This window comes from Castor canadensis, chromosome 5 (genome assembly GCF_047511655.1).
Source record: "Castor canadensis chromosome 5, mCasCan1.hap1v2, whole genome shotgun sequence".
Taxonomy (NCBI): Eukaryota; Metazoa; Chordata; class Mammalia; order Rodentia; family Castoridae; genus Castor; species Castor canadensis.
Genome location: NC_133390.1, coordinates 76,607,005 through 76,634,109, shown reverse-complemented (window position 1 = coordinate 76,634,109; position 27,105 = coordinate 76,607,005). Strand labels below are relative to the sequence as shown.

At 41.6% G+C, this 27,105-nt stretch overlaps 1 long non-coding RNA gene and 1 pseudogene across 1 annotated transcript in view; both read right to left on the bottom strand.

The window, feature by feature from the left end:
- Positions 1–27,105, bottom strand: part of LOC141423267 (uncharacterized) — a 68,039-nt gene that overhangs the window by 27,159 nt on the left and 13,775 nt on the right. The window lies entirely within an intron of this gene.
- On the bottom strand, positions 11,156–20,771 carry LOC141423266 (chromobox protein homolog 3 pseudogene; annotated as a pseudogene).

Below are 27,105 nucleotides of genomic sequence, written 5' to 3'. Positions count from 1 at the left end.
ATTCTGCCTGTTGAACTTTATTTTTCTGTAAATAACCACACAATTGAAATTGGCCCTCCTTGAGTGATTATAGTATAGGAAATGAACAAATTTACCATTCAACAATTGCAATAAATAACTGTAATAAATAAATGCAAGACTGCCTTAATTGAATTCTTCCTCTACCAAGAAACACTTTCCTACCCCAATAGCACTTTGCTTGCATTTTAAAACTTATCCTATAATGGGGTGATACATAGACCTCTGTCTCCTAACAAATGTGTGAACTCCCAAAGCCAAGGCTAGTTCTTACTCTCTCTTTAGCTCAATAGCACCTGGCATAGGGTCTTACTTGCACTTAATAAGTGCTCAAGCCAGGCACCAGTGGATCATGCCTGTAACCCACTGCTATTTCTCAGAAAGAGGATAACCAGAAAAAATCAGAAAGAAGATAACACACCAAAAAAAGGCTGGTAGAGTGGCTCAAGTGGTAGAGCACCTGCCTAGCAAGTGTGAAGCCTGTGTTCAAACCCCAGTACCACCAAAAAAAAGTGCCAAAACTGTACATGTAGGAGTGAACTATATAACATGAAACATACATCTGTACTTCAACAAACTGGATTTTTCATTTAGCTGATGAATCCTACCATTTTTAATAAACAAACCCCTATTTCGTTATTAATGCTGTTGATACAGAAGCAAACCTTTCCTTTGGATCATTCTAGTGGATTACCTTGCCCAGGGCTTAGCTAATCCAATTTGGAGAATATGGCATGACTGCTGGATGTTGAAATGGAGTCATTTTGGGAAGCTGAGTGGAAAACCTCCTAGTAGGAGTTATTTGTGCACCTGCTGCACTGCCCATAATAAACGATATCGACCAACTCACAGTGTGGTCCCTTGTACACTCTGTACCCTGTCATTCCCTCCCTGACTGAGTTTGCTGGATGACTTCCAAGAATATTTGGAAATTAAATACATTTTGCAGCCTTCAGAAAGTATCAAGGGACAATTTTAGAGGTGACACTGAGTCATAGATAATTAGATTTCTCTAAAAGAGTTTTTAAAAGAATACCTTTTACAATAAAATTTGAGTGTTAGGGAAATGACTAGTGAGGGTTTAAAGGAGGGATTAAAAAGATGGTATGAAAATGGTTTACAAAATCTGGCATTTTCTAGCCAGATAATACTACAGGCTCAAGGAAAGACTGTAAACATAAATACTAAAGAAGGCAGCAATAATACATTCAATTATATCACTCCTTCTTGTCTCCCAGTATTTTCTGGATATTCATTCCAAATAAGTAGCCAATGGGAATTTATAGGATACTTCCATACTATTGGCTCAGCCTATGAGAGGTAAGAAAAAGAAAGAAAACCAACTGGGTTACTGTCATCTGTTGTATTTTTTTTTAACTTTTAAGAATTTAAAAATGCCTTTCCATACCCTATCTCATTCAATGCAAGGTATTGCTCTCATTTCACAGATGAACAAACTGAAGATCATATGACCAAGGTCCTTGGTTTATAAGTGGCTGAGTTGGAGCATAAGCTTAAGTCTTCTGGCTCCAAGTCTGTGGTCTTTTATCTCTACTCCTCCACTACAAAGACTCAGTTGTGTTTAATAAATGTATAGCATGCAATCTATACTCTCATAATAGGGAAAGCCTTAAAAGTGGCCTTGTTCACACTTCTGGAGGAAAGTGCTTCACTTCCTCTATACTAACATCCCCTCTCAAATGACCCAGAAAAAAAGAAAAAGCTCTGTGGGGAGAGAGGACAAGTATGATAAAATCACTGGAACCTAGACAGTGTGGTTCCCACATGCTAGAAAGTTTGGTGTTGTCCTATTCAATATGGTTCAGAATGGACCAGAGGAAGGGAAATACTGAGAACAGATCTTCTTTCTGAGAAATAGCAGTGGGTTACAGGAAGCAATGGCAAAAGATGGAGATCCTCACCAAACATGACTGCCCTCTTCCACTGTCAAGTGTGGCAGGCCACAAGCAGTGCTGTGTGGGGGTTAGGTACAAGGGCCATGCTTGCCTTAACTGCAGAAGCAGCATCAGCGGGAAGGCCATAGAATAAGCACAGTGACTCCACTAAGCAAAACCCATCCAAGGAAGCGGGCTTTACATTGTGGCCAACAACCCAAGGAGGGAGATAGAACCAAACACAGCTTCAGCCTAAGATGGATGTCAGACAGGAATAAAATGAAATTCAGGAAGTCAGCAAACAATTTCATTTATAGGCAAATTGACTTTTTCTTCTGCCTAGATAATTGTAAAACTCTTTTATTGTTCTTGAACTTGGATGGATCTCATAGTTGAAGTCTCTGAGATAATTCTGCCAGATGCTCACTGAGATCTTTCAGACTGCAGATGAATATTTTTATTTAGTTATAACAGAAGTTGGTAGTCATTCATGCAAACACATACTTTTTCTTAGTAATGTAACTCTTGATATTCATATGGACATATAACTTAGAATAAAAACTGTATTTACGTCATCTCAGGATAGTTTTCTTCTACATTTTTTTATTTTTGTTTTTTAGTATTCTGTGCTTTACCCCACCCCAGAACATCTCTTGTCTACATTTTCTGTATAATTCTGTTCTTCAAACTCAACCATTTTTCTTTCATTATTTTAATCCCTTGTCTTTTTCCGCCTCATTCCATGGCAGTTTTTCAAGTTTCTCTTCTGTATCACTGAGTTTGACCTTTTGTAGGGCCCATTTACTCTTCACTGCTTTGAATGAAAATTCTAATTTGCTGTTTCTCTTCTTGTAGTCATAACTCTTATAAGTTACCTTCTCTGAGCCAGTGCCCTTTTCACTGTTGACTTTTTCTCCTCTCTTTCATTATTTGATTTCCCTTTTTCTTGAATTTTCATGAGAACACAACTCTGAGTTTATTGTTTTCTGTTTTTCTTCTGAAAAAGATGATATTTTGATCTTTTTCTGTATTTTGAACTCTACGTTTTCTGTCTCTTATAATCTCCATATTGGTTTTCTTTTGCTTTTAAGAAATAAGAAAATGCATACCTTACTGCTGGTGTTTGTTCAAAAATAATGTGAGTATACTTGCCTGATGGAAATGAATTTGTATTCCTACTTTGGGAGTCCAGTAGGTAGTAGATAGAGGGAGGAAGAGAAGAAATTGGAATCAATGGTAGTTAGGGGTGGGAGAAAGCAGAGGCAGACAGAGGAAGCTGGAATTACAGCAGCCTTGGGGAGATTAGTGCTCTTTGTTCCATGTTATAGTCCTATAATATTAAGCAGCAAATGACAATAAAGAAATGCCTATAGTTTTCAGTACAAAAATGCCTGCTAGCCAAGAATTCTAAACCTATCTAAGTTGTCATTAATGTCTGAAAGAAAAATCTGAACAATGTCTGCTACTCAGAAATTCCTAACTTCCATCCCTCACGTCCTTCTTGAAAGAAAAAGTACTTAAATCATACTTGAGCCAACTGAGAGATGAATCGAAATTTTAAAAATGGGGATATTGTGGTAAACTAGAACTTGTGGTGATTACTAATACCAAACTTTTAAAAGTACTAATACCAAACTCTAAATAATTTTTAAAACATGGTTGTAAGTCTTTAAATATAAAATGATAATTCCGGAAAGAGAAAGCAATGTTAAAAGATAATAGCTGCTACATATTTATTAAAATCAGTGAATGTATCTACTTAAACTTGTGCATTTCATTCTTCATAAACTTTGCCTCAAAGGAAAAAGAAAACCTGTAAGCAGTTACTAAACTCTAGTCAATAATATTTGTTCTGAAGTACTTAGGGAGAGTTACATTGATATCTTCAATTTACTTTGAAATGCATTTTTTTAAAAAAAGGTAGGTTGATGGAAGAATAGGATAGATAGACAAGGCAAGTATAGGAAAATGGCAATCAATAAACTAGGTGGTTTATATATAAATGTCTAACTTTTCTGAATGTTTGAAATTGTTCATTAAAAGAGATACTGGAAAAATGTAACATCTAAATCTAAAATCCAAGGTTAAATAAATTGGGAAACTGATTAAAATAAGAAAGAAGAGGAGAGCCAGGCACCAGTGGCTCACATCTGTAACTTTAGCTACTTGGGAAACAGATTGGGAGGACTGTGGTTCAAAGCCAGCCTGGGCAAATAGTTCTCGAGACCCCATCTCCAAAGTAACCAGAGCAAATTGGACTGGAGGTATGGATCAAGCAGTAGAGTGCCTGCTTTGCAAGTATGAATCCTGATTTCAAACCCTAGTCCTGCCAAAAAAAGAAAAAAAGAACAGGAAAATAAAGATGTGTCTATTTCTTAACATAGGAGACACTCAATAGTTAACATTTAAAAAACTGATAATTAGGAAAATATGTATTCACATATTTTAAAATTTTTCAAGGCAATCCAAATAGAAGTTTAAAATAGAACCTCTACCTTCCATATCATTAGTGTAAAAATAAAATACAGATGAGATAGCAAAAAACAATTTTAAATAAAGAGTAAGATAATATTGTAAGAAACAAGAAAAATTAAGAGATTTAGCTGAAGTAAGATTTAATATGGTAGTTATAATAATAAATATAAGTGGCTTAAACTCTCATATTTGAAAAACTAGACTTATCAATAGGCTATCCCAAGGTATATACCTGAAACAAAGAAAGTATTAGAATAAGGAAGGATAAACTAGCAAATACATCACACACATAAACACACAATTCATAAAGAAATCAAGATCATAATATTTGGTATCAAAGTAGAATTTAAAATGAAAACCTTAAGTGAAATTTAGACAAATATTGACAAAGTAATCAACACATAAAGAAAAAAACTGTCATGTTCCACGTCCCACAGCATGTAGATTAAAAATAAAGAAATAAGAATTCCTAGAAATTCAGAGGAAAATTGATAGACATGAAATATTGACTTCAACTACTCAGAAAGGCAATATACACACAATGACAGAGTAAGTTAAGAAGTATCCCAAGTGTGTTTCAACCACTCACTGATCAGGGCAATAAGTTTGCTCACACTAGAGGCTGCAATTTCCCTTAATGAAAGCATTCATCTGTGAGCTTCTGGATAGTCACATACTGTGAATTTATACTTGGTTTATGATGTCTACAAACCTTACCTGCACACGTGCTGTTAGCATACCATCTCCCTGACACACAAGATTTATCCAGACTCATGAGTTATAACCTAGAGAGGTTTTATTGTTGATTTATAGAAAGAAGAAATAAAACTGGAAAAGATTTCTTATGACAAACTGAGATATTTCAAACCAATGGGTCCTAGTGAAAGATCAGATGATAGCATGGGGAGGTTTGAGATCGCCCCAGCTACTTTTAATTTCTTATAGCTTGATCATACTGCCAGAAACAGAGATGAGTTAGACAGGGAAAACAGCAAGATTAAGGGAATGAGTAATTTTGCATTTGTAGTAATGATAAGATAGTCCAGTAGAGAAGAGTTGTAATAGCCTGCCAAAAGTTCAGAGTGGGACCTGGGTTAGAAATGTGGGTTGGAGAGTGACCATCACAAAAGTGAGTTAAAGCCACACAATTCAAGTTACTTAGGGAAGGGAGATGGGATTACCAACACCTGCTAGAGCCAGATAATGGGGACACTGAATACCAGACAGAGAAGTCTGTGCATGATGTGAAAATGTAAAACCAGCAAAGGTTGGAACCAGGGAGGTTTTTCTAATTATTAGAAAATCCTTCTCAGATTAAGCTTAATTTGCCTCCCGCCCCTCCCCATTGCCATGTCTGTCAGCTGATGTTTCTTCTGTTCTGTGGGCAACACAGAATGTATCTGTTCCCTCTTCAACATGACAACAGAGAGAAAAGCAGAAACAACATAGCCTTCAAGCAGTTCACAGGACTGGCAGGAAAAGCCTTTTGAGAAGCCATAACACTCTGTGAGAAAACCACATTAATCATCAACCCAGGAAACTGGAACGTTCTACAAAACCATTGCTAGAAATTCAATATTTGCACAAAATCTGGAGGTCGAAATTCTTGTTATTGCAGAGAAGAAAAACACGAAAAGCTGCTAGAAAGAGAAGCCCTAGACTCACCCAATTCATATTTAAGGGAAATATTCTCCTTTTACAGATGAGGAAACTGAGATGCAGAAAAGACAAAGTGTCTCACCAAGAATGTGTCCATACACTTCAGAATTTCCACACAACTATACACATTTCCAATTGAGGAACCTGCAGACACCAGGGCACAATGTCCTTCCCAATGTCACATACAAATAAGCATCCACATGGACAGTCAAGCCCATTTTGCCCCACTACCCAACCACACAAGCTAGCCAGCACAGCAGGCCTGGCAGAGAGAAGAAAAGGAGCTGTGGTATGTCTAAAGAAGCAAAGCACAAGCTCTGCTTTGGTGCATTCTTTGCAAAGATCAAAGCCCCCAGAGATGGAGAGGCCTGTGCACATGCTGCAAGAGTTTGGTTGAAGTCATTGAGAACCTCGCTACAAGTATCTCAAAACAGCATCTCTGAGCTTCCTGCATCAGAGTTGCCTAGGGACTTTATCACAAGTGCAATTTTCCTGGAGCCCAGCCCAGACTTCCTGGGTCAGAACTTAAGGTAGGTGCCCTGGAACCCAAACTTCTGACAAGCCTCCCCCATGGGTCTTACATACATTGGAGTACAGAAGCCACAGATTTGACATTCTTGACCAAACAACACCCAGAATGGGTCTAGATCATGTGCTTAAGTCAGGGATCCAAAAGAAGGGGCCACCAGCCTCTGCCTTCAGTCCCCAGATCCCCATATGCACATTCAGTCCGTGGGCTTTGCTCAGCTCAGCGACGCACAGAATCAGCGCTCCTGAAAGATGTCTCTCTGCCATTGTAATTTCCAAAACCTGTCATAAAAGCAGTGTTTGTCTCCTAATGAGGTAATTGGTGCCATAATGCCATTAAGAGGGTACCCCTGATGTGCAGCTCAATTAAGAAAGGTATACTAAATGGTTTACATTTCTTTATTTAGCTGAAACACTAGTTCTAGGCTTGCTCAGTAACAGCATGTTGTTGATGAGCCAGCATGATACTCATTTAATCCCACTGAAGCTGTCTAGCTAATTGAAGCAGTGTCCCTCCTCATCACTACCCAGTTCTTCTCTTCCCAATGCTAGAGGGGAAAAGGAGAAGAAAGAAGAAAAACAACAAAACCACTTGAGTGTCAGATGGTCAAAGGGACAACCTACAAAAAGTCTGACTCCTAGCCAGATTGCAACAGGCCAGCATTCCAGGGGACAGAATGAGAGCAGACCTGGCAAGTTCAAAAGAGCCCCAATCTGGAAAGTCAAGTGATAATGTCCCCATCCCAAAAGTTCTGCACTCAGAAGAGCCTCGAGGAGATCAGAGGTGGAATTGCCTAGCGTGGTCTGTGGGCAGTGGCGGCAGCAGCAGCATTTCTAGGAGCTCACTGGAAATGCATGGTCCCATGCCCCACCCCAAACCTACTGAATCAGAATCTGGATTTATCAAGACTCAAATGAGCCTTAAGTGCTTTGAATTTTAAAACATTTTGTTCTAGATCCATTCAGAATGAGTCAGAACTTCCCAAGCCTCCCTGAGAGAAATGTACCTACTAGAAGGCAGACATGCCTATCCCATGGTAGCTTATTCTTTTCTTAACATGGGGCTGCTGTCTTGGAAGGAAGAGCTGGAGAGAGAGAGAGAGAGAGAGAGAGAGAGATTGAGAGGGAGAGAGGGAGGGAGGGAGAGAGAGAGAGAGAGAAACCAAGAAAGGGTTCTTGAACTTGAGAAGTTCAAAACCATGTTTCATTTTGCTCCCAAACCACAGACCTCTCCTGCATCACACCCAACGGCTGCAGCTTGGCCTCTGCCAAGCCACAGCTGAACGAAAAGCCAGAAGGAAAACACTCTTTCTGACACAGGAGAGCTAGGAACTGCAAATCTGAGCCTAACCTTCTAACCTCACAGAATCACAGCAAGAGGGAGCCAACGGGGGAGCCTGAGCAGTCATTTCCCACCCTTCTACCCTACAGAACAAGTTGATGCCCACCAGGAAATTTGATTTGTCTAAGTAGCTTGTGCCCATCAGTGACAGAGCTGGCCAGGATGGGCCCAGGTCCCTTGTCTCCAGGAGACCTCCGGGAATCTTACAAGGACTCTCTTGAGGTCAGTGTACAAAAACCACTGCACAATGTGAACCTGTATGTTTCTAGCTCAAAGGTAATATTGTACCATTGTAACTATCACTGTGGTCAGTTCTGAGCGGGAAGTGCCTTCCTAGATACCCAGTGGATGCCTGAAATTGTGGATAGCTCTGCATGATACATATAGTGGGGGTTTTTTAAGTGCCCTGTACCATTGCCACACAGAACCAGAGTTAACCTGTCCTTTCACGTTTCATGCTCTGGTCCCTCCCGTACATCACTACTCTTTCCTTTAGAGACATTATTAAGTCAACTAAGGGTCATTTGAACATGATCATTGCAGTCGATCTGAGAACCAAAATGGCTACAAAGTGATCAACATTGATGAGTGAGTAGAGAATACAGTGTGGACGCTTTGGACAAAGGGATGATTCAGATCTCAGGCAGGATGGAGAAGGATCATACACGACTTCATTGCGCTACTCAGAATGGTGCACACTACAATACATTAACTGTTTATTTCTGGAATTTTCCATTTATATTTTTGAACCGAGGTTGATAACTGGTAACTGAAACTGAAAAACAACACCATGGATTAAGGGGGATAATTATACCCCTGTAACTGACTAATGGTTTGGTTGAAGGCCAAAGTCACCATTTATTCTTTCCTTGAAATAGACACAACCCCACTTGAGAACCAAGTCAAAATAACGTAAGCCCCCCTCAAAACCAAAAGTCTCAACCAACAACCCCATAACCTAGCAGCCAACACAAAACTCCAATCCAAAATGACCAAGAAACCCCGGTGGAAAAATCCATGTAAGAAACTCTGCTGTAAGGAAGGTGCTTCATCAAATCCAGCTGGATAAACCTTAATTCCCCAAACTCCCTTCTCTGCTGCCTCCAGAAGCCATGCCACCTTCCAATCTCAACCCCCCCTCCTGTCCCTCCACCACCTACAGTGTCAAACATCAGCTTTGCACTAAGGACTTCTGGAATCATCCATCCCCCTTTCGTGTGGTCCTGAGCACCCTGCCATTTCTCTAAACTGAAGAAAAGCGGAGTAGGGGAAAGAGGAGGAGAAGCAAACGAACCTTCCCTGCAGCGAGGCAATGCAAGTGACTTCGATGTTTCCATGGCTCACTTTCCACTGTTCTCTGTGACCCCTGCAGACTTCCCTTATGAGTTAGTGTCCTGGAATGTCTCTTTATTAGGTGTCTGGAGAAGTAAAGCTGTCCTGATGCCAGCACCTCACACTGAGGACTTTATTAGTTTTTTAATTTTCTGTCTGGGTGCCCCTGCTGCATCAAACTTTCCACAGCTGTTAGGAGCTATTAAGTAAGTAGCCTCATTGGGCCCTTTCCCCTCCCCCACCCTCTTCTTAATAACGGGAAATTTCTGGACATGCTACATGGCGCCTTTAAAATACAGGTACTTTGCCTCTGGTGAAAATTTGTTGGGGGTCCAGATGGGGAGAGGATGTTCTGCCATTACAAAATCTCCTGGTCTTGCCGGTGCCTTGGCTTGGAGCACGGCTGTCCAGGCAAAATGGGAACCCAACCTGATGAGGACATGCAGAAGTGAGAAGCCCCTCTTTCAGTCATTCTGCACAGCACTCGAGGGACCAAGGGCAGCTCTGTTTTTAGACTGACTTGGAATCTAGCCCAGAGTTTGATGACTGGTTCAATGCCTTCCCTCCTGAGTGGACATTATAAGACCCACAGAGAAGAATAAAACCAGACTTGCAAACATTGCCCTGCAGACACAGCCAGTGTTGTTGTTTCTGTCTTCCCTGAAAGGGGGAAATACAACCCCCATCCGGCCAGTATTTCTGAGATGCCCTAAGGTGACAGGATGAGGACCAGGCCCCAGAGTTCACAGGATGACCAGTGGGTAAATCCAAAGGTGGGCAAACGTGTACACACACACACACATTATTAGGCCAAGTGGCCTGGCTGGGAAGGGTAGAGGAAGGGGCTTGAGTGTGCAGAGTGCATAGCATCCCTGCGGCTCCAGCCTGCCCAGCAATTTGCTTTCCAGCACAGCCTTTAAGCCTCCCTTTGAGGAGCTCTTATTTGTGGGGTGAATATGAAAGCCCAGGGAGAAGAAAACCTTTTGGTGATACCCGCCTCAGGAGCAATTTTGCCTCCGAGAGCAAGTTGGTATTTGGAGTTAATCCCTCTGTGGATTGACCCGGTTGAAAGCCCTTGGAGGTCAGGGGTCCATTACGGCTTCTGTTTACACATAAACTTCCTGGTCCTAGGAGACAATCAGAGTGGTGGGGGAGGGCAGCCGGGAAGAAAGGAGAATTTTTTTTTTTTTTTAATTAAATGACCTTCCCTCTAAAAATAAAGTCAACAAAATGAGGTGGAACTTGAGGAACTAAAGTTTGACTTTAATGTCTATGAACAAATATTTCTTTTAAGTTTTTCAGTGGTGAGCTACATCCTGGAGTTGAAGTACCTTTTGAGATGAAATACTGATATATATTTATGTGCATAGGTATGCTTCAAACAAGAAGCAGGAAGAAAGAAACTTTAGTTATCTCCTGAGACCCAGAAGCTGCCCAATCAAAGTAGCCAAGGAAATTTGGTGAGGTTTTGTTGTATTTTTTTTCCTCCGCCCCCTTCCTGGTTTTTTTTTTGTTGTATTTTTGAGAGTGGTTTCTGATTTGTTTTTTGCTTAGTTTAGATTTGGATTGGTCAGAGAAAAATCGCCATAAAAATTCTACAACAGGAGAATGAGCTGAAAACAATTCGAAACTACTATATATGTGTGTGCGTATAAAAGAAACCTAGAAGATAGGGTTAAAGTCAAATAACACCGTAGTTTCAAAGAAATTAAAAGAAAAAAACATGTATGTCTTCCACATGCTCAAAAGAAGGCAAAGCAAAGCTATATGGCGGAGTGGGGGTAGGGGGGTAGGGTGAAAGAAAAGACTAAAAAATGCAAAATGGTTAATCAAGAAAGGGGCCACTTTAAGATCTGTAACTTAAACAACTTTTTAAAGATCAAATTTAAAAGCCAAAATAGTTCCTTTGTTTGTTTGTATATTTGTAGAAAAAGATTTAAGAGTCTGTCCCAGACATATGTAAGAACATTAAACAAAATATCCATGAAGAAGCAGTGAAACTCTATTACTTGAGACATTTACAACCAGATAAGAATCAGTATATAGGATTTACATCCAAAACAGTCTATAATAAAACAGATCCCAAATACCTAACCACTAGTTTCCTTTTGTGTTTGTAACTGAAGTGTTTTCTTTTTATAAGTTTTTGCTAGTATTAAGGATCGCTCTTACTGTTCACTCTTGTCAAATAAAAAGCAAAGCATTTCTTCAGTAAACCTTTCCACTTTGAACACTATAGCTAAAGAATTCTGGAAAGCTAAAAGTCTACAGTTTAAAATGAATCTGTCAATAGAGGCATAAAAAAGAAAGCAGCAAACATTGAAAATCAATCCCTAGAGGCTATTAATAACCCCTTCAAAAAAATAACACAAAGACATTTTCTAACTCATTTATTTTCCTCAATACATTTTGTGACTCCCGTTAATTCATCACTACTTGGTCTCTGCCTTACATGCTTGGCTTTTCCTCTTTTATTTATCTCTTCCCCTAAATGGGGATGGTTTCCTGATATTTTCTAACCTAACTTCCTTCAGTGCACCTGACAGCAGGAAGGTGGCTGTTTTAGAAGAAATAAAAGGAGACAAGGAGGAGACAGACTGACAGCAACAATTCAGCAGACACAGAGGCCCAAAAGTTCAAGATTTAAGGAGGTCCAGGCATGCCATAGATGAAGAAAGCATTGTGAAGAGACACCTACCACAAAGGGGGCTGTGTTTTTTAGGGACACTGATGTTCTGTCAACCCCTTGCAGAATGACTTTTAAGAAGGTGAGGCATTTTGCCAGACTGAAGATGGTGACTGAATAAAGGCGGAAAGAATTCAGGGCCTAGTGGCAAATATCAGAGGTTGTCAGAGAGCAAGTGGTGAGTCACAGGGTGACATCAGACTGTGTTATAGGCAGAACCAAAGTCTAACAATGAGCTGCCCTTTGGATTTCAAAATGCCAATTGGCTGTGCCTTGGGGTCTGCAGTGGATTATGGTCATGATCAAATCATTTATACCCCAAACCAGGACACTTCTGAAAGCAAAGGGTGTGTGGAGGGAGTTGTCTGTTATGCTTATACCAGGCAAACAGTATAGGCTTGGACTGCCGCTCATGTAAACCACTCTAAAATCTAGGAGACAGAGTCTAGCTTTCCTTGGAATCTACTCCAGACAAGGCTGGGACCAGTGGAACTTCTGTCTCCCCAGCGAGAAGCAGCCAAAGCAGCAAGGAATGGGGGATGGGAGGCAGGAGGAAGCTCCCTGATGGACTGGATATAAGAGCTGGGTTAGTCATACTCTTATACTGTCTTAGAGAGTCACAATATGTATCAGCAAATTAAAGATGCTAAAAAGACCTGAAGGCAATTAAACTACTATGCATTGTTCAACTCAGGTTTTCCCAAAGGTGTTTGGCCCCCCTGAGGTCTTTTTTTTCTGCCAGGCACCTAGAACGTTCAGGCAAACATGCTCTAAACCTTTGGAGGTAAAGTGCAGAGGGAAGGGCTGGCTTGCAGGCCTTGGTCTCTAGGAGCTGGAAAAACTGCAGAGTCTGCACATAAAGAATCAGCACTCCTCAGGATGACACTAGCAGATGTTCAGCTGGGTGAGGTAATGCAAGAACCCACCAAGGCACAGGCAAAAGGCCTGCAGAAACATGTCCACAGCCATCCCACACTGGGAGCAGGGAGTCTCTGAGTTCACACTGGCACAGGTTGGCCTCCCCAGCCCAACAGATCCATTACTGAAATTACAATGGCAATAAGGACTGCAGTAGATGCTACAGAAATAGTAAACCTGATCCCAACTCAGCTGTGACACAGAGAACCTGTTTCCTTCCACTGGTGCCAGAGGCTGTACCTCAGCCATGCTGCCATTTCTCTGGTATGCGTGTCCTTGGGGCAGTACCCAAGAGAGTTTGGTTGGTACAATGGTAGCCAGGGCGTCTCTAAATAATTGAGGGTGACTTCTGGTAAGTGAGGTGGATCGGTGGCCACAACCAGAGAATGTGTGAGCAACAGATGAAGTACCTGTCACTGGGTGTGGAGGGCAGTGCAAACACACACTCCATGCAGGTGTGACCAGCCTCCTAGACACTGGAGAGTTCTCACCTGGATAATCATGAATGCCTCCAAAGGCAGGTCCTAGTCTCTCACTATTTCCCTTGATTTTCCACAATGCAACCTGAGGGATCTCTCATAGACTTGGTCAAGTCTCTCAGCGCATCTTCCAGTGAAGAGGGAGAGAGGGAGATCCACCTTCATGGGTAGGAAAGTCCTAAGGAAGGTCATAGTGGGGGGGTACAGTTCTCTGATTCTCATCCACAAAGTCCAACCATCACATGGCACTAAGGCTCTTATGAGAGCTAAGATGACCCAAGTCTCCCCTCCTCCCTGCACTTCTACTCCCTCCACTCTATTTGCTTATATCCAACTGCTATTTGATTTCTTCATCTTTTTTGTTTTTTTGGTGAGACTTGGGTTTGAACTCAGGGCTTCACACTTGCAAAGCTCTACCACTTGAGCCATATCTCCAGCCCTGCTCTTCAGTTTCTTTTTTTTTTAATATAAAACTATTTATTGACCACTGTTCACCATTATTTACAATAAAGTAAACAATATACAGTTGGATAACATTCTGATTACTACAAAGTTGTTTTCCTGGCTTCTGCAGAACCAGCAACCCAAATACTGCAAAGATCGAGCCTACATGTAAGGAATGAGTCTGGGAAAAGAAAAAGCATGCAGGTCAATTTATAAAATTTTCACAAATTTATGCCAGCAAGTCCTAAATTGCCAGTATTTCTAACCAGTGGATTACATTTCCATGAGCCAAGTCTGAGATATTTCATGATTCTTAACCTTTTAGTACAGATTTCAACTTTCTGTAAAGGAATGGCTCCCTAGAGGAACCTTTAAATGTGCACTTAGTCTTGTTTAGCTAATTAAAACAAACCAGGATTTGTCTAGTTTCCTCTTCTGGCTGGGGAAGTTGTTGGTACTGGTAACAAGGAATTTTGCAAATAAACAATTGTATTTATGTGTCTATAGAAAACCAAAACAAGCCCGATGTGGTGATATATACCTGTAATCCCAGCACTTGGATGGTAGAGGCAGGAGGATTTCAAGTTTGAGGCCCAGTGAGTCTGTCTTATCTCCAAACAAAAAGAGAAAAGGCTGGGGTTGAAGCCCCGTGGTACAGCACTTGCCTACCATACTCAGGGCTCTGCCTTCAATCCCCAGCACCTAAAACCACCTCCAAAACCATCTAAATATTTTATGTGCACGCCAACACAAACAAAAAGCCCAGAATGGTCCTTTGGCATGCCAGTTAAAAGATAAGGTCTGATTAGTGACTGTAAAATTTCCCTAACATTAAAGCTATTCTCAAATGCAGAGGAAATATACCATGGTATCAAATAGTCTTTTCTGATAAAGGAAGCAAATACAGAAAGCTTTTATTTTATCTGTTCAAAGTAACCAGTACTATTGCTGCAAAAAACAAAACCAAAAAACCCCAACAACTCCCCCAACACTACTTTCAAAACCAACATAACAAACTTGATTTTCATTAGAATGTGGTTATCTTTTTCACACTAGTAATTCAAAAACTAAGACTTAGATTTTATATATATGTATAAATATGTATTAAAAACAATGCAAACAATTATTGAGCTTCATCTTCTGGACAAGAATGCCAAGTTAGTCTCTCTTCATAAAATGCAATTATAATTTGAGGACACTTCATATTTGCCTCTTTTGCCAGTGCCAACTCTGCCTCATCTGAATCTTTCTAGTTCATGAGAAACGTCAATTCTCCACTGCTGTCTGTGGCACCAATTATTTGTTCAGGATCAAGACCTCTAGCAAAGCCTCTTGGTTTGTCAGCAGCCTCTCTTTTCTTCTTTGGCTTGTTATCATCAGATTCACTGTCAGATAAAAGATTTTCTTTTTGTACCATCTTTTTCTTTACCAGCTTTTTAAGAATTAAGAAATGCTTCAATTAACTCTGTACAATCTAAATTTTCTTCAGGCTCCCAAGTATTGTCAGGATCTGTAAATCCCTTCCACTTCAGGAAGTACTCCACCTTCCCATTTACTACACGCTGGTCCAGTACTTTTTCCACCACAAATTCTTCAGGCTCTGCCTCTTCAACTTTTTTACTTTTTCCATTCTGTTTCTTTCCCATTTTTTGCAAACTAGTTTTATTGGAGGCCATTTTTAATTGCAGACTTGAAGAGCTATTGCTGGGATGCTCTGGGTTGCAGGTCCTGCAGCGTCTCTCTTCGGTTTCTTAATAGGCCAGTATTCTTGTGGTCCCTTGCTTTTCCTGTCTCCCTAGCAAAATCTTCCTCCTGTGCCTCAAGACCCATCTGAGATGCCTACTTTGTAGCTGAGAATTCTGAGCTACCCAATCTCTACCCAAGCCCAAGTCAAACCTCCTCCTCCGTGGCCCACAATCCCTTGTTTGGCTGATTGGGCCACAGGGGGTAGTCTCTACCATGAGACTCTGAACACCTGAGGGCAGGAAGCTTCCAGTTCCTTTGTCCTCTGTGCCTACCCCAATGTCTGTCAGATAGCCAATGTGGAGTCATGGAAAAACATAGAACCCTGTAGAATCATAATTGTGACTCAGTTTTTCTCAGTTCTTAGCATCTTAAGCCCAAAAGTGAATGCAAAGAGGAAAATGCCCTTATGTTGAAGTATGAAAAGAGTCATCAAAATGATTAAAATGTAGAAGTGTGCCAGAATTTTACAACCATAGCAAAGCAAAAGAATGTTTGCAAGGAGAGCTTAAATACGCACATCCAACACCCCTGACCTACGTGTGTCCCTTCAGGAAATAGGGAGGACAGACAGGTGTCTTCGGCTCTAAGAAGGAGGAACTGGGGAGGAGGCAAGGACTAAAGTGAGAAAAGGAAATGAAGGAGAATGACAGTATCTAGAAGGTGAGGGAAGGCCCAGAAGACCTGACGATGAAAACACAGAGCTTCAAGTAACCCCAAAGTCCCCTTCAGTGAGGAGGGAGGGATCTGGTCCAAGAAAGTAAAAATGGCCCTCAGAGGTTAAGTACAAAAGTAAGAGGCAGGGAGGCTGCGAATCTTCAGGACACAAAGCTGAATAACCAAGCCTATATTTTTGTAGTACTCTGGTTAATTTCCAGCCATAAAAATATGGTCCACAACTTACAGAGATATCCCTTAAGCATTCCACATGCTTCTCAGGGGAGGGTAATTGTTCTGAGCAAATCCACACAAACTTTTGTGCCAAAAGCAAGAAGTTGTGAATAAAGAAGGAAGAAGAAACATGAAAAAGAGGGCTTCTCGGAAACCAGAACGACAAATGCAGGCCATCCTCCCCTCCAGCAAAACCAGAGGGAAGAGGAACTTGACAGCACACCAAAGGCTATTGCTTTGGAAAAGGAGGCAGCACAACAGACCTACAGGATCTTTGCATCATTCAGGAAGCTCTGGGAGCCTTACAGAGTGAACCCCAGGTAGAAAGGATCCTAGCTGTATGAAGTCACAGCTGGAGGTCCACCTGTCTCTAAATGGCTCCACATGTGGATAGCCAGGTTCTTCTTCTCCACGTTCAGACATATGGACACATAGAAACTTCTTTCCTATATTCAGCTGAATTCTTCCCCTGGAGAGTGGGAGAAAAGAAGAAGCAAGGGAAAAAGGAGCAGAGGCCTGAAAGGATTGGTGGTCCCTCCCCCGATGGACCTTCAGGTATATGAAGCCAAGCCTAATGTGTCAAAGTGAACATTCCTAGTCTCTTTACTTTCTGTGACATGAGTTCCAGTCTGTCACTCTCCTGGCTAAGATCCTAGGGACATGATATTGTTGGAATGGAAGGAAGAACTTGGGGTCCAGAATTATCCTACCCACCACTGTGCAGCCCTCAGTAGACTGTTCCAACGCAGCTGAAGCTGTGTCTCTCTGCTCAGAGGACAGGAGTGCTGTGATTTTGTCACCTATTTAAGACATAAGAGAAGCAACTCCTCACCCAATTCCTTGTCTCCCAGCTCCCCAAACCAACTGAAAGCTTTGTGCTGCTTCCAACACGAATCGACAGGAAGGGTATCAGAGCACCCGAAGCCACCACTGGGCTTGCACCACCCTTTGCTCCTCCTTCTCTCCAATGTAATCCTGACTAGACTCAGATGCGACCTCCTCAGGACCTTTTCCCTCACCTTTAGTTTTCTGGATATACAACTGTTCACCCTCTCAAGGACATCTTCACTCTGAGGGGGGCCCCCTGTCCCCCAACATGCACCCCCAAAATAGGAAAGTTCACAAAGAATACCATGAAAGACAAAGAGGCACTGAGACTGTTTCCCACTAAATAAAATGAGATCCCAGCTCCCTGAGGTTGTCAATGGAGAACACTGATCTCAGACCAAGCAGTGCTGAATCCTGTGACCTCTACCTCCCTAAGCTCTCCCTACCTCTTGGAGATGCCTCTGGTACTTCAGATTCCAGCCATCTCTCCTAAGAACACCAAACTTCAGCCCTTCAAGGATGGCCTTGCACAAGATTCTTTAAACTGGAAGGAACCAGAAAAAAAAAAAAAAAAAGGTTCTTTGCTTCTGTGTAACATCTTGCAGTTTATTGACTATCTGATATTTGTTGTCTCATTTGGTTCTCAACATAGTCCGCGACATGGACAGGCCTAGAGAGATTTTAATTTTCCAGGTGAGGAAACTGGGGCTCAGAGGAGAAACAGTGAATTCCCCCAAATTTATACAACAAATCAGAGGAAGAGTTCTAGAACCAAAGCCCCTGATTGTTTTCTGGTGGTCGTGCACTGGTGCAATCACGGTCTTAAAATGCACCCCTCCCTAAACATTTGATGCATACAGCAACAGCCAGTGAAAAATCCTAAAACCAAGCCTTTCTGGGGACAAATGGCCTCTGTCCTGCAGCTCCAGCCCTGAACCCCTGATGGCGCAATGACATCCTTTGAGATGAAGAGGCATCTGTGCTGGGGCCCAAGGGAACAGACAGCCACACCCTGGGGCTCTGCAGGCCCGCTGACTCAGGAGGAGCATTCCCACGGGTGACCACGGCCGGCTCCAGGCTGTTGCCCTGGGAGACCAGAGAATCAGCAAGCACAGAGCTGCCTGCCCTGCCCAGCCTCGCAGGGCAGTAGCTTAGCCCCAAAGCTGGCAAGCGCCCACCACTTGGGTGTGACTCGGCTGGATGCCCAGCCTGCAAGCCCGTCCAGGTCTCAGTTGCTGGTAACACCCTCACGCATCGCCCTCTTACATATGGGAGCAGAGTCATCAATCTGGCGGCAGCCCAACCTCAACAGCTGATTGGAACTGCGAACGGCAGAAATCTTACCAGGCCAAACCTCTTTCCGTGAGGTTATTTAAACGTGAGTTTTAAAGGATTAAACACCAGGCTCATCTATGCATCTCTTTTCTAAACAAGTGCATTTTCTCATCTGCATCAGGAATACGTGTCATGTTCCTCTAATAGCTGGGAAGACACTGGTGTGGTCATTATTCCACAGGAATTTCCCAGGCATTTTACACATGTAGTCACACAAACAGCTAGCGAGGCATGGCAGAGGCATGGCATTGTGCAAAGTGGGATGTAAAGATTTCAAAAAGAGGACTAAGCTTCCTCAGTTCAAATCCCAGTTCTCCTATTTCATAGCTCTGTGACCTTGGGCACATTAGTCAATGTCTCTGTGCCTCAATTCTTTCCTTCCTTCCTTCTTTCTTTCCTTCCTCCCTCCCTCCCCTTCTATTTTTCTCTCATTTTTCTTTTTCTATGACCACCACTCAGTGGGAGCTTGGGCACAGAAGAGGGGAGTACCAGAGTCAAGCATGTGTTCCATAACATTTTAGGGTGAGGCAAGCAGTGGCCTTCTCCTCCTGGGCTGGCAGCACCAGGTACATTCAGCCAGCAACTCACCATGGGCTGCTATCCCCCAGGATTTATGAACATCTCCCTGCATGAAGGCTACAGTTCCTTAGAGATGACTTGTCTACTTGGGTTGGAGCAAAGGCCCAGGGGAAAGGAGATTAGAATGGCTTTCCTGACCCTTGTGCCTCCATTTCCCTATCTACAAAATGGGAATCCTGGTCCCTCACTCACAGAGTTACGAGAATTAAATAAGATGGTGTTATGGTTTGGATACCGTATGTATTGAAGGCTTGGTCCCCAATGCAAGAAGTACTCAGCATTGAGTACTTCTCAATGGGACTTTTGGGAAATGGTTGGCTCACTAAGGTTCTGCCTTAATCATGGGTTAATAGGTTAATGGATTAACCCATTGCGCAAACCAAAATTTGAATAGTCTATTGGGAGGTGGTGGAACTGTGGAAGGTGGGTTCTAGTAGGGTGAGTGCATCACTGAGGGCATTTCTTTGAAGAGCATGTCCCCTACCCCTTCCTATCACTGTCTCTTTTTCCTGGCTGCCATGTTCCTGCCTCACCTCAGGCCCAAAGCCATGGCTCTAGCTAACTTTGGATTGAAACATCTGAAACTGTGAGTCAAAATAAGTCATTCCTCCTTTAGGCTGCTTTTCTTCATTATTTTGTCAGTGCTGAGAAACTGATGAATACAAATGGTCACACCGAGAGCCCTGAAAACTGCTCTAAATGCAGTGCCCGCTTGACGGATGCGAGCCACTGGTACGGGCAAATGGTTACTTGACCTTTCAATTTCCCAATGAGATGAGACCTATTACTAACAGCATTTCACAGATGGGTAATGGGGGTCAGAGGCAGTAAGCAGGTTTCCCAAGGTCAGGGTGCTAATAAGAAGCAAATTTAAGACCCTAAACAGGTGTGTGTGGATCCAACCCCATGCTCTTATGTACTGTGCAGAACAATGCAAAATGCCTCCCAAGAACCCACTGTCTCCTCTGACAGGAGGGAATCAGTATTTGCCCCGTGTGCTTATCAATTGCTTATCAAGTGCAAGACGCTTTGTTGGAGCTTTACACATATTAATGTAAGTAAATGAATAACTCTGGTTCAAATCAAAATGTGATTAGCTTCTCACCAAGTGCTACCAAAAGTCAGAGGAAGGTAAATGCCGCATTGCCAGCCCCTGCTTTCCCTCTTGGGGCCCCTCCTCTCTCCTCTGGTCCCTTAACATCCTGGGGCTCAGAAGAGCAGGCAGCTAGAGCATGTACTCCTTGCACTATTTTTATTTCACAAAGTACCAGAACTGTAGGAACAAGCCACATACATGTTTCTTTCCACCCCCCAGCCAGATTTCCAACAATTTGAAATTAGCTTTGCCCTAGCCCCTCTTCAATAACCATAAGAGCACAAAAACCTACCTTAAAAAAATGTTTTCTTCCCTGTTTCAGTGCAGCAACTCAATGGAGTCAAATTAACTACAACAAGCAGGAATGATACAACCCAGCCTGCTAAGTTTTCAGAAGAGATCAGAGATTCTAAGGAAAAGATGTCTCTTCATCTTCACTAAAACCTAAAAAATATTTATTTAGAGCAATTATATTTAATACAAAAGTCAATCATTAAAAAGTAAATGATTGGGCAATCATTAAAAAGTAAAAAGTTTGAAATACTCCTTTTTGCATAACATAAATCTATATGTTCAGTCTCATTCAAGTTTGTTTCATATATATGAATATATATATATATATATATATATATACATAGGTGCATCCTTACCAATAGCAAGAAATACATTAGAATACAGGATCTAAGGGGTACTGGAGCTGTGATCAACCCCCCATGGATACCAAGATAGCAGGTTGTATTTGCATGTCACCTAAAAATACTCTCCCATATGTGACTTTAAATAATCTCTAAATTACTTATAAAACCTAATACAAGGTAAATGCTATATAAACAGTTGCTGTACTGTATTTTTTAGGGACTCATGAAAGAGAAAAACATCTGTACATGATCAATGCAGATGCATATTAAAAAAAAAAAAAGACTTTCAATCCATGATTGGTTGAGTCCATGGAGTGTAATCAGCAGGATACTAACGGCAGCAATATTAATAGTAACTCCCTCTAGAGCATGAAGTAATGGTAATTTTCTTCCTTCTTCACGCATTTTTGTATTTTCCAATTTGTATATGTGAGTCCATGTTATTTTTATAATCAAGAAAGGTATCAAAATTTTTACTTTAGTTTTAAATTAGTGCCAGGAAAAGCAAATTTGTTAGTGTTAGCAAGCATCATTTAAAGTTGAGTAAAAGTCTAATAATTCAACTAAAATAAGAAAAGAACTAATTAAGAAAAATCAAGAAATAAGTTAATGAAAATAAAGGCAAAAATGCATGATTTATATTTAGCATCTAAATTTTGCAACAAAGTACGAAAACTACCTCAGCAGTATATTTGCCTATTTATCCATTTACAAAAAGTATAATGCAAGCAAATGTTTCTCTACTTTTTTTCTTTGGTGGTTCTGGGGTTTGAACTCAGGGCCTCATGCTTAGTAGGCAGGCACTCTACCACTTGAGACACTCTACCAGCCCTTTTCATGTTGGGTATTTTCACCATAAGGTCTCTTGAACTATTAGCCTAGGCTGGCTTCGAACTATGATCCTCCTGATCTCTGCCTCCTGAGTAGTTAGGATTACAGGTGTGAGCCACCAGTGCCTGGCATATCTCTACTTTTAGGCAGTAGTGATTAACCTTGAGGAAGGAGGTTAATAGACAACTTTTAAAATCAAAGAAAAATTACAAACAATAAACCTTTCCTCCAAAAAAAGGAAAGAAACATACATACACACAAACACACCCACAAAAGTTGACAAATAAATTTAGAAGCTTCCTAGTCCCTGAAATAGGCCAATAAATTCTGCTTCAAGAATTTCCTTCCCCCATTCTTCCCTCAAAGTTTTTTTTTTAATTTTTCAAAAAATTAATACTAATTTCAAGTATGGAGAAAAATGGAAGAACAGAACAATGAGCATTCATATAACTTCCACCTGGCCTCAGCAACTGTGGTGCTAGGGCTTGAACCCAGAGCCTCATGCCTGCTAGGAAAATGCTTTACCACTGACCTATACATTCCCTATTGGTTTTTTTTTTTTTTTTTTTTGAGACAGGGTCTTGCTATGAATTCCACACTGGCTCCAACCTCTCAATTCTACTGCCTCAGCTTCCCAAGTGCTAGAATTACGGTGTGCACCACTGTGCCTGGCTCACAATTTTTATATTACTTCTATTATATTTTTGCTGAAACATTTGAACACTATAGGCACTGTAACACCACCCAGAAAGTATTTTAGCATGTTCTCCTAAGAATAAAAATGTTCTTCCTAGCTGGGTGCCAGTGTCTCACACCTATAATCCTAGCTACTTGGGAGGCCAAGATCAGGAGGATCAAAGTTCTAAGCCAGCCTGAGCAAAAGTTCACAAGACCCCCCCCAACCCAACCAATACCTGAGTGCAGTGGCGTGTGCCTGTCATCCCAGTTATGTGGGAGGCCAAGAGCAGGAAGATTGCCGTTCCAGGCCAACCCAGACAATAAAGTTTGTGAAACTCCATCTCAACAGAAAAAACTGTGTGTGGTGGTGTGCACCTGTCATCCTAGCTACAACAGGAAGGGTTAAAAAGAAGGATCAAAGTCTAGACCGGCCCGGGCAAAAAGTGAGACCCTATCTCCAAAATAACCAGAGCAAAAAGAGCTGGACGCATGGCTTAAGCATGAAACCCTGAGTTCAAACCCCAGTACCATAAAAAATAAATGTTCTTCATAATAACAAGCAAATTACACACAGGAATATTAATGATTCCATTATATATATTATCAAGAACCTTTGTCATCTAATGTATAATCAGGAAGAAATAAAGTCCAAGGACAGTATAGAAATTGTAAATGATGTTCTACATAAATTGCAAAAAGAGAACAGAACAAGACTTCTCTGTCTTGTCCCTCTGTGGCATCTCAGAGCAGTAGCTGCCTTCCTCTACCACACCAAGGTGGAGCTAGAACATGGAGTCAAAGCCATGGAATAAAGAACACCTCTGTGGGGCAGCTGCCTAGCCTGTGGTGTCCCCACAGGGGCACTCGTGTGAGGACGGCAGACATGCACGATTGGATTCTGGGAGGCCAACACAAATGCTTCTCTTTCCAATCTCAACCACAGAAACAGCCAATGACCTGATTCATGGTATCCAGATCCACACCTCTTAGCAAACCACCAAAAATCTCAACCACTTATGGCTTGAGCCATCTTTCATTTTCCTGCCAACTCCCCCAAACCTCAAGACAACCAACAGTATTGGCTGAACTCAACCAGTCCATATTAATCCTTTCTATTCAGATTAAACTTGTGTTTTAGCAGGTGCCTACTGTGGTGATTTCTGGATGCCAGGAAATTAGAAAGTTCAAAGATGGAAAATATACATCCCATTTCTGCTCCACCACAACTTTCATGTCAAATGCCAACATACACTCTTTGACATCCCTCCCATACTTGGAACACTGCTCAGTCTGTGTACATATTTTTTACATTGTTATCTAATTATTTGTCTTCTCAACTACATTGAGCTCCTTGAGAAAAAGAACTCTGTCCTTTTCTACTTCATATCCCCCATGTAGTTGGTTGAGTGGTGGTCCCCTGAAAAGCCTAATCCCCAGGCCATGTGAAGTGACCTTGTTTGGACAAAGGATCTCCAGCTTGAGCAACCCAGATGGGCCTTAAATCCAATGACAAATATCTGTGTAAGAGACATACAGAGGAAAGACAGTCAGGGAGAAGAATAGCTTATGAAGACAGAGGACAGACCAGAGAGGCACAGCCATAAGCTAAGGAACACCTAGAGTCACCAGAAGCTGAAAGAGACAAGGTAGGATTCTCAACCAGAGCCTTCAGAGGAAGTGTGGCCTGCTGACACCTTCACTGAAGATTTCTGGTCTTCAGAACCGTGAGGGAATAAATTTCTATTATTTGAAGTCACCAAGTTCATTGTAATTTGTTACAGCAACCATAGAAAACAAATATGCCCCAATCATACAGCTCCTGATACATAGTTTGACCGAAGCATATTTATCAAATTGAAGAACTGAAAAAGCTTAAGGGGTGGATTTATTCCTTTTACACATCCCACAGAGACGGAGGCATCTCTTTGGATTGTTGTACTCTGGCTAACACATATGTCAGCCTCAGTGTCAACGGAACAATTTCTTTTCAATAAGATATTTTAACCTTCCTCTATATTCATCGTCCTGTCCTCCTTGATTTCACTGTAAGTGAATGAGTTGCCTTTTGATGTATTGCCAGCACACGGTAGATATGAACCTCCTTCTTTAAGGTTGGAGAACGGAGAAACCGTACTTCCCTGTTCAGTTATTTCAGGCCAGGGTGGGAACAGGTTTTCTGTGCCAGCAGCATCCTGATTATGATGCAGGATGTGCGGCCAAAGGCAAACAGTTCCTCTGCAAATTCAATCAAATAGGAAGGAGCAAAGGCCCAAACAAGAAAGGCCTGGCTCGCTGTACGCACAGCCAATGGGTCCTGGGAAGCTGGTGAGGGATGACGCCCTATCTCAAGCAAAATCAGAGTGAGCTCAAAGGGGTACTCTAGAAACTTCTGCACATACACCAAGTGGGCTTCCAACCCTGGCCTTACAGAGACACTTTTTGGACAATTCCAGATGCACCTTAGTGGAAGTTATTTACAGGATAAAAGGATGGAGGTTAACCAGAATTAAAGCATCTGGATTTTTTTTTAATCTCTTCTCCCTGGAAAAAAATTGACACACACAACCCTTCTATGTTGTTGATTGTGGCTACAAAGGACCCAGCTGATGATAACTGCCAGCATTCTGTGCTGCTCAGCACAGAATGATCAGTTAAGTGAGAGATACCAGCACTTTTACCTACTTGAAAGAGAAGAGGGTAGGAAATAATTGAGTTACCTTGCATAGTAAGAGTAAATGTTGTACCACGAAATTTTGCTTCCATCTTGCATATATGGATATGTCACACTGGCTTGTGATAGAAAAAGCCCCATCACTGTGAGTTAAGATCCAAAAACACAGGAAAACCACTGTCTTAGAAAATCTATTCCGTAAATCCAGAAAGCACTCTGTCCCTTTACAAGTGTCCCAGTTCTTAAAAGCACTATTTGCAGTTGCAATGGGCAACTCAATTAGTGGGAATGAGTCACCTTGTGAGAGGGGCTGGCATAGGAAAGCAAGGAGCATGTCTTCCTGCTGCTCAAGCTCACCCCCCTCCCTCCTGGGTCTTCACTTGTACACCTTGGTGGAACCTCTTACAATTCCCTTCCATCCCCTGGAGTCCACTCTTCCTCATCTGTAGCCCTAGAAACTCTACTGACTTTCGCACTTACTCTGAAATAGACCATACGTACAGTTCCCAAAGTCTTTGAGGAAGGAAAGGAACCACCTTAATTCCTGTCATTACCCGTCTTCTTTGTCGTTCTATGTCAACGGTCCAATTTCTCCTTTGCCATTTTGCCTGGAAGATCATCGCTGTGGCCTCTCATTCATCAGTTTGCTGACGCTCCCAGCCCACGGTCCAATGCTCTGGTAAATGTTCCACCCTGTGCCCTGTCCCCTGAGTGCCTGCCTCGTGATTCTGCTGTGAGCTTTCTGATCACATGTAGTTAAAGACTGTTATGGTCACACATGATTAAGGACTAAAGCTTTAGCCCCGTGGTGTAGACAGCAGCATACACTTGGACATTGGCAGAAGTGGGCCCAAGTTTCGGGTGCTGATGCTTTACTAACTGTTGACCTTGAGAAAACTGCTTGACAGAGAAGTAAAGCAAGCGTCGTCTGCAAAATCAGGATAATGTTAATACCCACCTGGAGGGAGTTGCTGACATCCACTACTTTTTAAAAGATTGATGATTGACACTTGGTGTGCATCTGATGAGTAGACTTCAAAAAAAAGTCTTTATTCTTTAAATTCTTTCAGAAACCTGTTTTACCTGGGGGAAATGTACAATCCAGAGACATTCTGAAAGAACAGAGTCTAGTAAGTCAAGTCATTCCTGACGCTTTAGAACTAAAAAAAAGTGAAAAGGAAGTGAGGGAGAAAGGCAGGAGAAAATTCTGCACTTGGGCTGACTTACAACTGTGCCACCATGTTCTCACACTTGCATGAACACAGGCCATCAATCTCTTTCTGCCAGCAGCAGCATCCAGTTTGCCAAGACTACAAATCCATTTTGGCACAAAGGATACACACACTAATGGAAAGCAAGTGTGCACAGAACGCACTTCACTCACATCCCAAGGAGATGACTTGAAACCCAACACAACCACGGTCATGTTGGAAAGGACTGCCCTTCACATCTGGGGCTGCTCTTTCTTCTATGGTGGCATCAAAAAAAATATGCCGTTGTCTTAAACAGTTCTCAAACCCTTCACAAGCTTGCCATAGCACGTCAATGGGGAAAACAGTGAGGCATTTAAATAGTTAAAAATAAATACATAAATAAATAAATAAGGCAAACAGATAATTCAAAGAAAAATAGGTAAAAGTTGCTAAGAAATACACAAAACTGCATACATTTACTAATGATCAAAGAACTATGTGAAAGTAAAACTAAACCTCCATACATGCTAATTATATTTATAAATGTTGATTACAAAAAGACGAAGATAATTAATGTTAGTATAGGAATAATAAATCAAGCATTCTTCTCTGCCAATGGAATTTGAAGGATAAACCTTTTTGACAGCAATTTGGCAATACAAACCAGCAATTTTAGAAGTTCCATACCCTCTGGCTAGTAATTTAAATTCCATGAATACATCAAAGGGAAATAATCAGATATGTAGGCGTGGTGATATGTAGACATGTGTATTAAAAATCTCATTACAATAATTTCTGTAATAGTGAAAAATTAACAATAACTGAAACAGCTAATAAGGGAACTGG